This window comes from Ranitomeya variabilis, chromosome 1 (genome assembly GCF_051348905.1).
Source record: "Ranitomeya variabilis isolate aRanVar5 chromosome 1, aRanVar5.hap1, whole genome shotgun sequence".
NCBI classification, from domain to species: Eukaryota; Metazoa; Chordata; class Amphibia; order Anura; family Dendrobatidae; genus Ranitomeya; species Ranitomeya variabilis.
In genome coordinates this window covers 782,450,757-782,466,806 of record NC_135232.1, presented here as the reverse complement: position 1 = coordinate 782,466,806, position 16,050 = coordinate 782,450,757, and positions in this window count along the sequence as shown.

Sequence of the window (16,050 nt, the reverse complement as noted above, 5' to 3'; positions counted from 1 at the left end):
CCCAGTTGGCTTGAACAGAGAGGCACACAGCTGAGTAGGTCATCAGAGAAGTAAGACGAGGAGGTTACGTTGTGCCGTACGTCGCAGAAATGTAGTGAGGCAGCCATGACGAGCAATGCATCCTCAGCCACGACTGTGGCTGTGACCAGCAGTGTCCGTGGGTCTGCAGCTCACATGGGTGGCAAGGTTGCCTAGTCTTGGCCTTTTTTGACACTGGAAAGGATGAGCCAACTAATATAATCTGCCAACTTTGCAAAAAAATACTGAGTAGAGGTAAAAAGTGCAATTATGTGACTGCTACATGTATGAACCTTCACATGCACAATAAACATGCGTTACTGTGGGAATCCTACTGCACAAAAATGCAGAACAGCTGACCTCAACAACCATCAGCTGCTTCATCAATAGCACTGCTGCTTCATCCTCCTTCTCTGTTACTGTGCCATCTATTGAGACCCAAGTGTTTGACCACAGAACCTCTGGTTCTTTACCCGCTCTATTCACATTGACTTAGTGCTCCCCATCAGCTGTAACGGAAGCGGACATGCCTGCTGTTTTTGACCGATCTCAGAGAACGAGCACACCACAACTTTCTCAATGCACCGTAACATCTCCACCTGCACCTTTCTGATGGTACAGCAGTTTGTCCAGTTCACCATACTCCGACCTCTCTAAGCACTGCAGCCAGCCCACGGTTATGCAGTTGTGTTCGAAAGATTGTTTCCTCCTACCATGAGAAAGCTAAGAGGTTGAACTCCACTATCTCCAATCTGCTGGCCACGGAAATACTGCCTTTCCACCTGGTAGATACAGATGTGTCATGATTCTCAATGGCGAGAGAACATAGCCCAGCATATATGAGAACTAGCTCTTGGAAGATGGAAACTATACTGACCATGAACTAAACCTGCCGCACAACTAGAAGTGGCCGGGTAGCATGCCTACGTTTTTTTATCCCTAGATGCCCAGCGCCAGCCGGAGAACTACCTAATCCTAGCAGAGGAAAAGACAGTCCTGGCTCACCTCTAGAGAAATTTTCCCAAAAGGCAGACAGAGGCCCCCACATATATTGGCGGTGATTTTAGATGAAATGACAAACGTAGTATGAAAATAGGTTTAGCAAAAATCGAGGTCCGCTTACTAGATAGCAAGAAGACAGAAAGGGCACTTTCATGGTCAGCAGAAAACCCTATCAAAACACCATCCAGAAATTACTTTAAGACTCTAGCATTAACTCATAACACCAGAGTGGCAATTTCCGCTCACAAGAGCTTTCCAGACACAGTAACGAAACAGCAGCTGTGAACAGGAACAAAATGCAAAAACACACAAGGACAAAAGTCCAACTTAGCTGGGAGTTGTCTAGTAGCAGGAACATGCACAGAAAGGCTTCTGATTACATTGTTGACCGGCATGAAACTGACAGAGGAGCAAGGTTATATAGCGACTCCCACATCCTGATAGGAGCAGGTGAACAGAGGGGATGATGCACACAAGTACAATTCCACAAGTGGCCACCGGGGGAGCCCAGAATCCAATTTCACAACAGTACCCCCCCCTCAAGGAGGGGGCACCGAACCCTCACCAGAACCACCAGGGCGATCAGGATGAGCCCTATGAAAGGCACGGACAAGATCGGAGGCATGAACATCAGAGGCAGTGACCCAAGAATTATCCTCCTGACCGTATCCCTTCCATTTGACCAGATACTGGAGTTTCCGTCTGGAAACACGAGAGTCCAAGATCTTTTCCACAACGTACTCCAACTCACCCTCAACCAACACCGGAGCAGGAGGCTCAACGGAAGGCACAGCCGGTACCTCATACCTGCGCAACAATGACCGATGAAAAACATTATGAATCGAAAAGGATGCAGGGAGGTCCAAACGGAAGGACACAGGGTTAAGAATCTCCAATATCTTGTACGGGCCGATGAACCGAGGCTTAAACTTAGGAGAAGAAACCCTCATAGGGACAAAACGAGAAGACAACCACACCAAGTCCCCAACACAAAGCCGAGGACCAACACGACGACGGCGGTTGGCAAAAAGCTGAGTCTTCTCCTGGGACAACTTCAAATTGTCCACCACCTGCCCCCAAATCTGATGCAACCTCTCCACCACAGCATCCACTCCAGGACAATCCGAAGATTCCACTTGACCGGAGGAAAATCGAGGATGAAACCCCGAATTACAGAAAAACGGGGACACCAAGGTGGCAGAGCTGGCCCGATTATTGAGGGCGAACTCCGCCAAAGGCAAAAAAGCAACCCAATCATCCTGATCCGCAGACACAAAACACCTCAAATATGTCTCCAAGGTCTGATTAGTCCGCTCGGTCTGGCCATTAGTCTGAGGATGGAAAGCAGACGAAAAAGACAAATCTATGCCCATCCTAGCACAGAATGCCCGCCAAAATCTAGACACGAATTGGGTCCCTCTGTCAGAAACGATATTCTCCGGAATACCATGCAAACGAACAACATTTTGAAAAAACAGAGGAACCAACTCGGAAGAAGAAGGCAACTTAGGCAAGGGAACCAGATGGACCATCTTAGAGAAACGGTCACACACCACCCAGATGACAGACATCTTATGAGAAACAGGCAGATCCGAAATAAAATCCATCGAGATGTGCGTCCAAGGCCTCTTTGGGATAGGCAAGGGTAACAACAATCCACTAGCCCGAGAACAACAAGGCTTGGCCCGAGCACAAACGTCACAAGACTGCACAAAGCCTCGCACATCTCGTGACAGGGAAGGCCACCAGAAGGACCTTGCCACCAAATCCCTGGTACCAAAGATTCCAGGATGACCTGCCAACGCAGAAGAATGAACCTCAGAGATGACTCTACTGGTCCAATCATCAGGAACAAACAGTCTACCAGGTGGGCAACGATCAGGTCTATCCGCCTGAAACTCCTGCAAGGCCCGCCGCAGGTCTGGAGAAACGGCAGACAATATCACTCCATCTTTAAGGATACCTGTGGGCTCAGAATTACCAGGGGAGTCAGGCTCAAAACTCCTAGAAAGGGCATCCGCCTTAACATTCTTAGAACCCGGTAGGTAAGACACCACAAAATTAAACCGAGAGAAAAACAACGACCAGCGCGCCTGTCTAGGATTCAGGCGCCTGGCAGACTCAAGGTAAATTAAATTTTTGTGGTCAGTCAATACCACCACCTGATGTCTGGCCCCCTCAAGCCAGTGACGCCACTCCTCAAAAGCCCACTTCATGGCCAAAAGCTCCCGATTCCCAATATCATAATTCCGCTCGGCGGGCGAAAATTTACGGGAAAAAAAAGCACAAGGTCTCATCACGGAGCAGTCGGAACTTCTCTGCGACAACACCGCCCCAGCTCCGATTTCAGAAGCGTCGACCTCAACCTGAAAAGGAAGAGCAACATCAGGCTGACGCAACACTGGGGCGGAAGAAAAGCGGCGCTTGAGCTCCCGAAAGGCCTCCACAGCATCAGGGGACCAATCAGCAACATTAGCACCCTTCTTAGTCAAATCAGTCAATGGTTTAACAACATCAGAAAAACCAGCAATAAATCGACGATAAAAGTTAGCAAAGCCCAAAAATTTCTGAAGACTCTTAAGAGAAGAGGGTTGCGTCCAATCACCAATAGCCTGAACCTTGACAGGATCCATCTCGATGGAAGAGGGGGAAAAAATGTATCCCAAGAAGGAAATCTTTTGAACCCCAAAAACACACTTAGAACCCTTCACACACAAGGAATTAGACCGCAAAACCTGAAAAACCCTCCTGACCTGCTGGACATGAGAGTCCCAGTCATCCGAAAAAATCAGAATATCATCCAGATACACAATCATAAATTTGTCCAAATAATCGCGGAAAATGTCATGCATAAAGGACTGGAAGACTGAAGGGGCATTTGAAAGACCAAAAGGCATCACCAAATACTCAAAATGGCCCTCGGGCGTATTAAATGCGGTTTTCCACTCATCCCCCTGCTTGATTCGCACCAAATTATACGCCCCACGGAGATCAATCTTAGAGAACCACTTGGCCCCCTTTATACGAGCAAACAAATCAGTAAGCAGTGGTAACGGATATTGATATTTAACCGTGATTTTATTCAAAAGTCGATAATCAATACACGGCCTCAAAGAGCCGTCTTTCTTAGACACAAAGAAAAAAACGGCTCCTAAGGGAGATGACGAAGGACGAATATGTCCCTTTTCCAAGGACTCCTTTATATATTCTCGCATAGCCGCGTGTTCAGGCACAGACAGATTAAATAAACGACCCTTAGGGTATTTACTACCCGGGATCAAGTCTATGGCACAATCGCACTCCCGGTGCGGAGGTAGTGAACCAACCTTGGGTTCTTCAAAAACGTCACGAAAGTCAGACAAGAATTCAGGAATCTCAGAGGGAATAGATGATGAAATGGAAACCAAAGGTACGTCCCCATGAGTTCCTTTACATCCCCAGCTTAACACAGACATAGCTCTCCAGTCGAGGACTGGGTTATGAGATTGCAGCCATGGCAATCCCAGCACCAAAACATCATGTAGATTATACAGCACCAGAAAGCGAATAACCTCCTGGTGATCCGGATTAACACGCATAGTCACTTGTGTCCAGTATTGTGGTTTATTACTAGCCAATGGGGTGGAGTCAATCCCTTTCAGAGGTATCGGAGCCTCCAATGGCTCCAAATCATACCCACAGCGTTTGGCAAAGGACCAATCCATAAGACTCAAAGCAGCGCCAGAGTCGACATAGGCGTCCGCGGTAATAGATGACAAAGAACAAATCAGGGTCACAGATAGAATAAACTTAGACTGTAAAGTGCTAATTGAAACAGACTTGTCAGGCTTCTTAGTACGCTTAAAGCATGCTGATATAACATGAGTTGAATCACCACAATAGAAGCACAACCCATTTTTTCGTCTAAAATTCTGCCGCTCGCTTCTGGACAGAATTCTATCACATTGCATATTTTCTGGCGTTTTCTCAGTAGACACCGCCAAATGGTGCACAGGTTTGCGCTCCCGCAGACGCCTATCGATCTGAATAGCCATCGTCATGGACTCATTCAGACTCGCAGGCACAGGGAACCCCACCATAACATCCTTAATGGCATCAGAGAGACCTTCTCTGAAAATCGCCGCCAGGGCGCACTCATTCCACTGAGTAAGCACAGACCATTTGTGGAATTTTTGGCAGTATATTTCAGCTTCATCTTGCCCCTGAGACAAGGACATCAAGGCCTTTTCCGCCTGAAGCTCTAAATGAGGTTCCTCATAAAGCAACCCCAAGGCCAGAAAAAACGCATCCACATTGAGCAACGCAGGATCCCCTGGTGCCAATGCAAAAGCCCAGTCTTGAGGGTCGCCCCGGAGCAAGGAAATTACAATCCTGACCTGCTGTGCAGGGTCTCCGGCAGAGCGAGACTTCAGGGACAAAAACAATTTGCAATTATTTTTAAAATTTTGAAAGTGAGATCTATTCCCCGAGAAGAATTCAGGCAAAGGAATTCTAGGCTCAGACATAGGTGCATGAACAACGAAATCTTGCAAATTTTGTACCTTTGTGGCGAGATTATTCAAACCTGTAGCTACACTCTGAAGATCCATTTGAAACAGGTGAACACAGAGCCATTCAAGGATAAGAAGGAGAGAAAGAGAGGAAGGCTGCAGTATAGGCAGACTAGCAAGTGATTCAATTAAGAGCACACTCAGAACTAGAGGGAAAAAAAAAAAAAAAATTGTAGCAGACTTCTTTTTTCTCTCCTTTCTCAGCCAGTAATTTAACCCTTTTTTTTGGGCCGGTCAAACTGTCATGATTCTCAATGGCGAGAGAACATAGCCCAGCATATATGAGAACTAGCTCTTGGAAGATGGAAACTATACTGACCATGAACTAAACCTGCCGCACAACTAGAAGTGGCCGGGTAGCATGCCTACGTTTTTTTATCCCTAGATGCCCAGCGCCAGCCGGAGAACTACCTAATCCTAGCAGAGGAAAAGACAGTCCTGGCTCACCTCTAGAGAAATTTTCCCAAAAGGCAGACAGAGGCCCCCACATATATTGGCGGTGATTTTAGATGAAATGACAAACGTAGTATGAAAATAGGTTTAGCAAAAATCGAGGTCCGCTTACTAGATAGCAAGAAGACAGAAAGGGCACTTTCATGGTCAGCAGAAAACCCTATCAAAACACCATCCAGAAATTACTTTAAGACTCTAGCATTAACTCATAACACCAGAGTGGCAATTTCCGCTCACAAGAGCTTTCCAGACACAGTAACGAAACAGCAGCTGTGAACAGGAACAAAATGCAAAAACACACAAGGACAAAAGTCCAACTTAGCTGGGAGTTGTCTAGTAGCAGGAACATGCACAGAAAGGCTTCTGATTACATTGTTGACCGGCATGAAACTGACAGAGGAGCAAGGTTATATAGCGACTCCCACATCCTGATAGGAGCAGGTGAACAGAGGGGATGATGCACACAAGTACAATTCCACAAGTGGCCACCGGGGGAGCCCAGAATCCAATTTCACAACACAGATGGTTTCCAAAAACTGATGGCCATCGCAGTCCCCCAGTTCCAATTGCCTAATCGCCATTACTTTTTTAAGAAAGTTGTGCCTGCACTACACCAGTATGTCACAGACAACATCACCCATTTCTTGACTAAATCTATTTCTGCCAGGGTACATTTCACCACAGACACTTGGATGAGTAAGCATGCCCAAGGGCATTACATCTGCTGACTTGGCACTCGGTGACTGGTGGCTGTGGTGGCAGGCACTGCTCCACAAGTATTCGAATCCCCAAGGCTTGCAGGACAAGCCTGTTCATTTAACACTTCCTCCACTGCTTCTGCCTCCCTCTCTATCTCCTCTAGAGCCTCCACTTGTGCCCTCAACCTCTGCCTTAATGAGACATGCATTCCAACAGTGCAGAGCGAATCCACACCACCTCCGTGCTGTGAAGCCAGGGCAAAACGCAATCAGGCAATGTTAAAATTGATATGCCTGGGAGATAGAAGTCATACAGCTAAAGAGTTGTGGACAGCTCTCCAGGCTGAGTTTGATCAAAGACTGTCTCCGTTGAACCTACATCCAGGGAAGGCCGTGTGCAATAATGGTGCAAAACTGGTCACGGCCATACGGCGAGGCAAGCTCACACACGTACCTTGCATGGCTCACATCCTCAACCTGGTGATGCAGCATTTTATACGCCACTATCTTGACCTGAGTGAGTGCTCCAGAAAGCTGTGTGCTCATTTCGTATAGCCTGGGCCAGCGCAGTACATGACGCATATTACATTTACGGAGTGTGTACAAACTAAAGACGTCTGTACCCTTCTGCACTATTTCGAAATGGCTTCTAAGATGGTTAGCTCTGATGCCGCCATCATCAGCATCACTATTCCGGTCATCTATATGCTGAAGCAGACTTTGAATAGCCTGTGGGAGGAGATAGTGGTCCCGGAAAAAGAGGAGAAAGCAGAGGAGGATGCGGAAAGGATAACATTGTCTCTAAGTTCCAGACTGTCATCACACAAGCGTATGCCAAGGGAGGGTGGATTACTGCGATCGATGGGGGCTGGTGATAGCAGACAAAATGTTATTGAAGGTGCAAGATCCAAGGAACAAATGGAGGAGAAAGGTGATGGGCGAAAAACTGTCAGATGAAGAGGATAATCCTCCCTTCTCTGTTGTACGTGGTTGGCGCGAGGGGATGGAGGAAACAAGCATTAATGTTATCCAGCCACCCGCACAGCGTGGGCTTGGACCTCATGGTAGAGTCCGACATATGAGTGCCTTCTTGCTGCACTATCTGCAACATGATCCATGTACAGTTATGATTAGGAATACTGCTGACAACTGGGTTGCCACTCTGTTAGATCCACATTCTAAAACCAAATTTTGCCAGATGCTTCCCACATTGGAAAGGGACCTGCAAATGCTGGAGTATCTGCTGGTTGGTCTACATCTGCTGGGTTAGCTGTAGTGGAAGACGTGTCGGCCCCAATTATACTATTTCTATTTTCGTAACTTTTATTCCACTTCGGTGGTGTCAGATCCTCATTTCTAAAAATGTGAAAACTCCAGGTTGTGTGTCCATCTGCTGGACTGGGTGTAGCGTAAGTTCTGTTGTTCCGTATTATACTATTTCTACTGTGGTTAAATTTATGTCACTTCTGTGGTGTAAGACCCTCAATTGTTTAAATGTGAACACTCCTGGTTGAGTGTCAATCTGCTGGATTGGGCGTAGTGGAAGACCTGTTGGTCCCTATTATACTATCTATTCTGTGGTGAAATTGATGCCACTTTGGTATTGTCTGCCAATAATTTATGGAAATGTAAACACTCCTGGTTGGGTGTCCATCTGCGTGGATTGGGTGTAAAGAACAATATAACCCAACGTAGGATCTCAAAAATAATAATACAAATATAAAAAAAAAATGCAATAAAAATGAATTTATTAAATATTATTTGACAAACAGTAGCACTAGTACAATGTGCCCGTACTTGGAAGGTATCAAATTACAGCAGGACAAAAATAGTTTAAAAAGTATACATGTTATTATAAAATATAATAGAAATAGAAGAAACAAAAGTAAAAAGGCAGGCCAAAAAGTACAATTAAATATAAGATCATATAAGATCATATATGTGTATCAGGAGAAAAATATGCTGCAGTGTGCATACTAAAATATACATAGTGTCCAAAGATATGCATATGCTAACATCATTAAAAAATCCTTTATATGTGCAATAAAAACAATATATGAATAAATATCCACTGAGTGCAACAAAGTGCAATGTGCAATTTGTCCAATAAAATTTTTTTTTAATCTTTCTAAGTTTTTTCTATTTATATTCTTAGACCACTTATTCGGCGTTGTTCCTCCTTTTCTGCATGGTTGCCTGTTGAGCATATCTGGGAAATAATTGTTTGGCAATTGCAAATGGAGCTGCCAGCAGCATATTTTGAAGATTTGCATGTTGAAGACCATTCAGCATGGCAGAACATTCCTCAGACACCGATTGATCACCTCATTGATAACAGTCAAGGCATGTAAGTCTGTACAATCATATTATTAACATTTATCGATCCTGTGATTTCCATAATTACATGTTTTTTTTCTTATAGTTGATGCAATTTCAAAGTTGTAGCATGTATTAGTAAGTTCCACATGTCCCCAACACATTTGTTAAAAATAAAGATAAAGAGGCCAACCCCTTTAACGCAACATTTTTGGCACCATACATACTGTATTTTGAGCACAGTGCTAGACAGTCTGCTTTCCCATGCATATCATGCTATATATTGCAGCGCTTAACATTCCACATTAACTATGTTGACTAAATACTCCAAAAATCCTTCAGAGTCAGTTTTGTCTGTAAAACCTCTCTCCAAGAAAAAAAGATGTCTAGCAGTGTGCCAGACATCTGAAACCCATTAACTGTAGAATTTAGGAATCCAAGACCTTTTGGGTTGCAAAATATGTATTGTACCTAAGAGGCTTTTATGTTGAATCCAGGGCGATTCACTGATGTCAACAATATATATTCTTCACCTGCTTGTTCTTTGTGGCTTGCCATTAGGTGCTTATCTACAGTATTATTATCATTATTATTATTATACATTTTTATAGCGATATTTATTCCATGGCGCTTTACATGTAAAAAGGGGCAAATACAGACAAATACAACAAACGTGAGCAAAAAACAAGGCACTAACAGGTACAGAAGGAGGGAGGACCCTGCTCGCGAGGGCTAACAGTCTGCAAGGGAAGTGTGAGGATACAATTGGAGAGGATAGAGCTGGTTGTGCTGCGGTTCAGTAGGTTGAGGATCACTGCAGGCTGTAGGCTTGTCGGAAGAGGTGAGTATTCAGGTTCTTTTTGAAGGTTTCTATGGTAGGCGAGAGTCTGATGTGTTGGGGTAGAGAGCTCCAGAGTATGGGGGAAGCATGGGAGAAGTCTTGGATGAGGTTGTGGGAAGAAGAGATAAGAGGGGAGTAGAGAAGGAGATCTTGTGAGGATCGAAGGTTGTGTGTAGGCAAGGAGCGGGAGACCATGTCACAGATGTATGGAGGAGACTGGTTGTGGATGGCTTTGTATGTCATAGTAAGGGTTTTGAACTGGGGTCTCTGGACAATAGGAAGCCAGTGAAGGGCTTGACATAAGGGAGAGGCTGGGGAGTAGCGAGGAAACAGGTAGATTAGTCGGGCAGCAGAGTGTAGGATGGATTGGAGTGGTGCCAGAGTGCTAGAGGGGAGGCCAGAGAGTAGGAGGTTGCAGTAGTCGAGGCAGGAGATGAAAAGGGCATGCACTAGTGTTTTTGTGGTTTCTTGGTCAAGGAATGAGCGGATCCGGGAAATATTTTTAATTTTGAGATGGCAGGAGGAGGCGAGGGCTTGGATATGTGGCTTGAAAGAGAGGGCAGAGTCGAGGATCTCCCTGAGGCACTGAGCATGCTGGACTGGGGAAAGTGAGCAGCCCTTGAATTTGATGAATAGGTCTGATGGAGAGGTAGAGTGAGATGGGGGAAAGATGATGAATTCTGTTTTGTCCATGTTCAGTTTTAGAAAGCAATCAGAACAGAAGGCCAAGATAGCAGACAGACAGTATGGAATTTTGGTGAGTAAGGAGGTAAGGTCAGGTCCGGATAGGTAGATCTGCATGTCATCAGCGTAGAGATGATACTGCAAACTGTGGGATTCTATGAGCTGTCCCAGGCCGAAAGAGTAGATGGAGAAGAGTAGGGGTCCTAGAACTGAGCCTTGAGGGACACTGACAGACAAGGGGCGAGGTGAGGAGGTGGTGTGGGAGAGGGAGACACTGAAAGTTCGGTCTGATAGATATGACGAGATCCAGGATAGGGCCAAGTCTGTGATGCAAAGAGATGATAGAATCTGTAGCAGGAGGGAATGGTCCGCAGTGTCAAAGGCAGAAGACAGGTCCAGGAGAAGGACTGGCACTGCACACAGATAGTAGCACCAAGATATAGCAGACTGGACATGGGAAAGAGGCAGGGAAAGTTAACCCCTGACATGATCAGACCGGGAAAGGAAAGACAAAACCAAAACCTGGCCTGGATCATGACAGCCAGGGCCGGTACAATCATTTTGGTGCCCTGGGCAGATGAATCCAGTGGCATCCCCCTACCAATGAATCCATAGCCCTCAAGTAAAGTAATGAGTTGGATATTAAGGCAATAGAACCCTTAACGCACTCCCCCTCTTATGGGTCAGGTAGCAAGATCTGATGACTTCTTCTACCAGAATTGTTACCTTTTTCACCCAGAAGTAAAAAAAAGGTGAGGCTCAACAGGGAGCAATTTCAGAGATAAATAGAGAATTATTTCCTGTTTGTGAACCATTTACACAATACCAAAGACGTCCTATATTTTAAAAGTCAAACTCAAGCACAGTCGTGAAAACTAATTTAACTTAACTAGAAAGAGGATGGTTTTATTTCAATTAAGATGTCCAGCATTTGGCAGATACCCTAGTGAAAACTAAACGTACCATATCATAGATAAAGGAATATATATGATGTCTTTTGTGTCCATTGTGCTAGAAACACAGGTTGAAACAAAATTGATGGTGGTTCTAATGCCATATTCCTGTATAGTTAGTGGTTCTATTGGGATATGTGTGTAATGATGGTAGTTCAGGTGTCTTATTCCTGTACTGGTGTGGTTCTGGTGACGTATTCATGTAGTGAGGAAGGTTATGTTGTATTAATCACAGAACGATCATCAGTTTATGGTTAAGCCACCAAAATGATGATCAGAACATAAATAGAACACCAGAGCCATCAATACTACATAAATACGGCACTAGAACCATCATCAGCTAATAAATAGGTCACTAGAAACACCATTAGTACATGAATGTGTCATCAGAATCCCCATCAGTACATGAATGTATTTCCAGAACCAATATTAGTACATGAATACATCAGCAGAACTGCCATCAGTACATCACCAAGTTTAGCACAACAATAAATTATAAAGTCAAGTCACCCCAATAAAAATTTGTATTGCATTAAACTCCCAGTGTGTCCTTAACAATGCTAAGGAGATGCTGGAAGATGTTATTGTAAAACCCCAGGGTCCTGGTTGTTACAGTGGCATTGCTTTCCTCATGGGGAGAGTGATGTCACTCTTGGAAGTGAGCGAAGATCTCTTCTATCAGGAAACACAAGCATACAGCATGTTCACACTACAGGCCACAAGGGAGAGCTCTGATCCAGCTTATGGGTGTCTTCCTTATATATATATATATTTTGGTCTGGAGGGAAAGTTAGTTAGTCTGTCGGAGGGACAGAGCACAGTCAGTTCCTGTCAGACAGGCAGAGCAGAAGGAAGGACTGAAGGGGCTGTGCAGCCACGAGAAAGAGCTGCAGCTCCTGGACAGAGATAACACAGAAAGATGAACAGATTTTTAGTGAGCGTGCAGGAGATCGAAGCACAGGAGAGTGACACCTGGGGAGGACAGCTGCGATTTGGGCTACCTCCCTGAAGAGCACAGATCCCGATAGCTGGAAGACCGAGGTTGTGAGGGACTCCAAGACTTACAGCAGAAAGCGGCAGGACAGCTGGATTACACGTAGCCTGTCCACCCTAATACCCAGGAGACACAGTGGCGCATAGAGCCCGGGTCATGATAGAGACCCTGTAAAAATGCTCGAGTCCCCTGTCATATGGATTAGTGTCCCATCTATATGGAGGACAGAGAGAACTCTGAGGACCTTGATAGAAGCCACAGGCAGCAAGGAATTACACCAAAGTGCTAGTAGGAAGGTTTTCAACGCCACCTGGTAAAGGGGACTTTGAACTCACTTTCAAGCCGGCCGGACCCTGCCTGTACCTGTGATCTGGTGCCCTGGATTGCGGTAGCCTGAAGCCTTTAGTAAACCAGGTAAAGAGACTGCAAACCTGTGTCCTCAGTTCTTTACTACACCACTCACCATCCTCATCTATACATCGGGAACCCTGGGGACCAACTTCACCTGTGGAAAGTTATACCATCTTAGCTGCCATAACCTCACCCCAGAAGACCCCTTTAAGCAGCGTCGGTCCCCAATGACCATATACCACAGGTGGCTTCACGAACACAAACTTTATTCCAAACCCCTTTAAGGACATTCCCTTTTACTTGGGAGCCCAGGGCCACGGACTGAGTCGCTGCCACCGTGACATCCCCTTTAAGTACCGGACCCGGTACTGAGTACCCCACGGCCCTGGCGGGCGACTCATTATCAGTCATTATAAGACTGCGGCCCATACAGGAACCACAGTACTGATAAGACAAAGTCATTATCAACAAGTAAACATTTACACCCATGCACCATATAGGTGACATCTTCTCTGATTGGAGATGTTCTTTCTTTCTTCTCCATCTTGCTCAGATGCCATGATGACTTTTCACATCCACTTCTTGTTTCTGCAGTGCAGACTCCCCTATTTTATTTTCTTCTGCATCCTAACATGGTGTCCTTATAAATAAGAGTGATACTAAAATGCCATTTGCGTAGCAATATTTGTCCATACTATGATCTAAATAAGACTCCTATGGTATATGGCCACCACGCTGTCTGCCTTAATGAGCTATAACCACCACACTGTATGCCATTATCAGCTAGAACCCCACACCATCCGCCCTTATTAACAACTAGATGGTGGTCCGATTCTAACGTATCGGGTATTCTAGAATATGTAGGTAGTATATAGCACAGGCTACGTACAATTGTCGGGGTCGTCACGACAATAACCCTCATTCACCAGTCATTCCAAATTAAAGTATGAGCCGAGCATCTGGTACCGGGTAAGAATGAGTCAGACAGATAGCTGGTTCAATCTCAGTTGATGCCCGTGCGTCTACTAGTGTCAGCAACGATTACAGCAACTGCGTTTATTTTAGAATACACAGTACTATATTGTTTTAGGAAAAAGGAATGTAATAGGCGGGGTTTACGCAGTATATGTCTAGTGTTCAGTCTCTTCTGATTTGTCCTGACATCTCCTGGCGTATCCTCCTTTCTTCACATTCCTTAAGTTTCGATTTCAGAAGAAATGATACTTAACTCTTCAGACACAAAGTAGAGCAAAGATGAACACTGGCAGCCATTTTAAATACAGTTTCATTAATATCTGCAAGCGAGGGAAAACTTATTGTTTCACAGTATAAGATATATATAAAAGTACAAAAAGTATATAAAGAAATATATTTTTACCTTGACAATCCCCCCTAAACACTAAGTTTTCCCTTAAAGAAAGATCCTTCGAGACTGTCCATGTGATGGGAAAAGGGGAGGTGGATTTCTTCATCCAGACACCTCAGAAGCTCTCCCCTAGCGAGAGGCCTCCAGGCAGCTGAACCCTTCTCTAACCTCACATGGAGTTCTCCCGCTGTCCCTAAACTAAATCTCTTAGTATCATCTGAGAATGGGGGGTTTTGTCTACTCTCTTGAGGGGGACATACTTAGGGATCTCCCCTGGATCAGTACCATCGTACTCTGGTGAGTCTACTTCTTGATTGAGAAAGGTGCCACTCGGGATTGCTTTGGCAATAACCTTTCTATACAAGGGAATAACACAACAGAGAATTATCGATCCAACTATAAGGAGGGCAATCAATACCAAACAAGCTTGTTGAAAGAACCCCTTGAGCCCACCCAACCAGCCGGAAAAGAAAGATGTGTCCACTCCAGCATACATGACACGTCATCTTATTGTCCTAATTTGTTCAACTTCGTTAGGAACCTTCAGGAGATCTTTTGGATCTACATTTCGCCATTCAGGTCTGGCTGTCTATATTTCGTCTCGTAAGTCTTTGGTCATACCATCAATGAATGTATTTACCAATACTCTAACATCAAGTGGGTTTATGGGACTGTACCCCATGTCTTCCCATTTCAGCTGTAACCGTCCAAAGTATAGCTCTACACTCTCTCCTTTTGTCACATCTGTAAAAAGTCTTAATTTGCGTCCTAGTACGTCATCTGTTTTTGTGTTCACCAACTCTCTAGGTCTGCCTAGGTGCACTTATACGTCCATCATATGGTCATTATTTGTCTGTAAAATGAGAAAAATTGGTTCTCAGGGTCGGCCAATTGTTTTTGCATAGCTAGCTAGTCAGAGGGCCTCCAGGGATAATACTCCTGTATCTGTCTTACCCTACCTGATGTGGTTGGTTCTCTGGTGGTGGGGGTGACATGACATGCTGGTCTACAGCTCCTTCCCAAAAGGATTACTGTCAGCCTACTCCCAAAAGTTAATGTCCCCACTATCCACCAACCACAATCCTGTGTCAGCTTCTTATGTCACTACATGTGATCTTGTCTGGACAGGATTCAGTGTAATTCTCTTAGGTCGGGTTGCAGCACGGGTCATACAAGTGTTAGGGCCCAAATCCTCAACTATACTCTAAAAGGCATCTTGACTAAAATTGACAAACCTTTGTTCACTGTAATATATGTAATTGATCCATTCAACATTTTTATTAATCTGCACCTGTGGGATTATAGAAGCAAAGCCAGCATAAATCTGGTTCTGGGCTTTAAACTGGTCAGGCACCCCCCTTGGCACTCCAATGGCATCAATATATATTAGTGGATCTTCTTCATAACTCATGTGGAGCTGATCAAGGCTTCTCCTCTTTCTGGTAGGTTCATCAGGTATCTTTGGATCCCAAGGTAAAATCTTGAACTGCATAGCTAGTTTAACAAGGGTGCATTGGCCTGTCCAGGCATTAGGCAACCTAGGACGGAGCTTACCATCTCCACATAACCATTAAATGTCATACATATATTGTGTATGTTTGATTAGCAAGTCAGTATCTAGAGAACTGTTCTCTTTGCAGAAACCTGTCTCGAAGATCCCTACTGGTGTACCTTTGGTGTTGTGGGAATTATAGCAGGTGTAATTGTCAGCTAATACGGTTACTTCTCCTGGGACCTTTAGTTTGGGTCTCTCATGAATTAGTGGGACGTAATCTGGGCAATCAGTGGACTTCAGACCTTTCAACAGATTCATGACACAGGCAG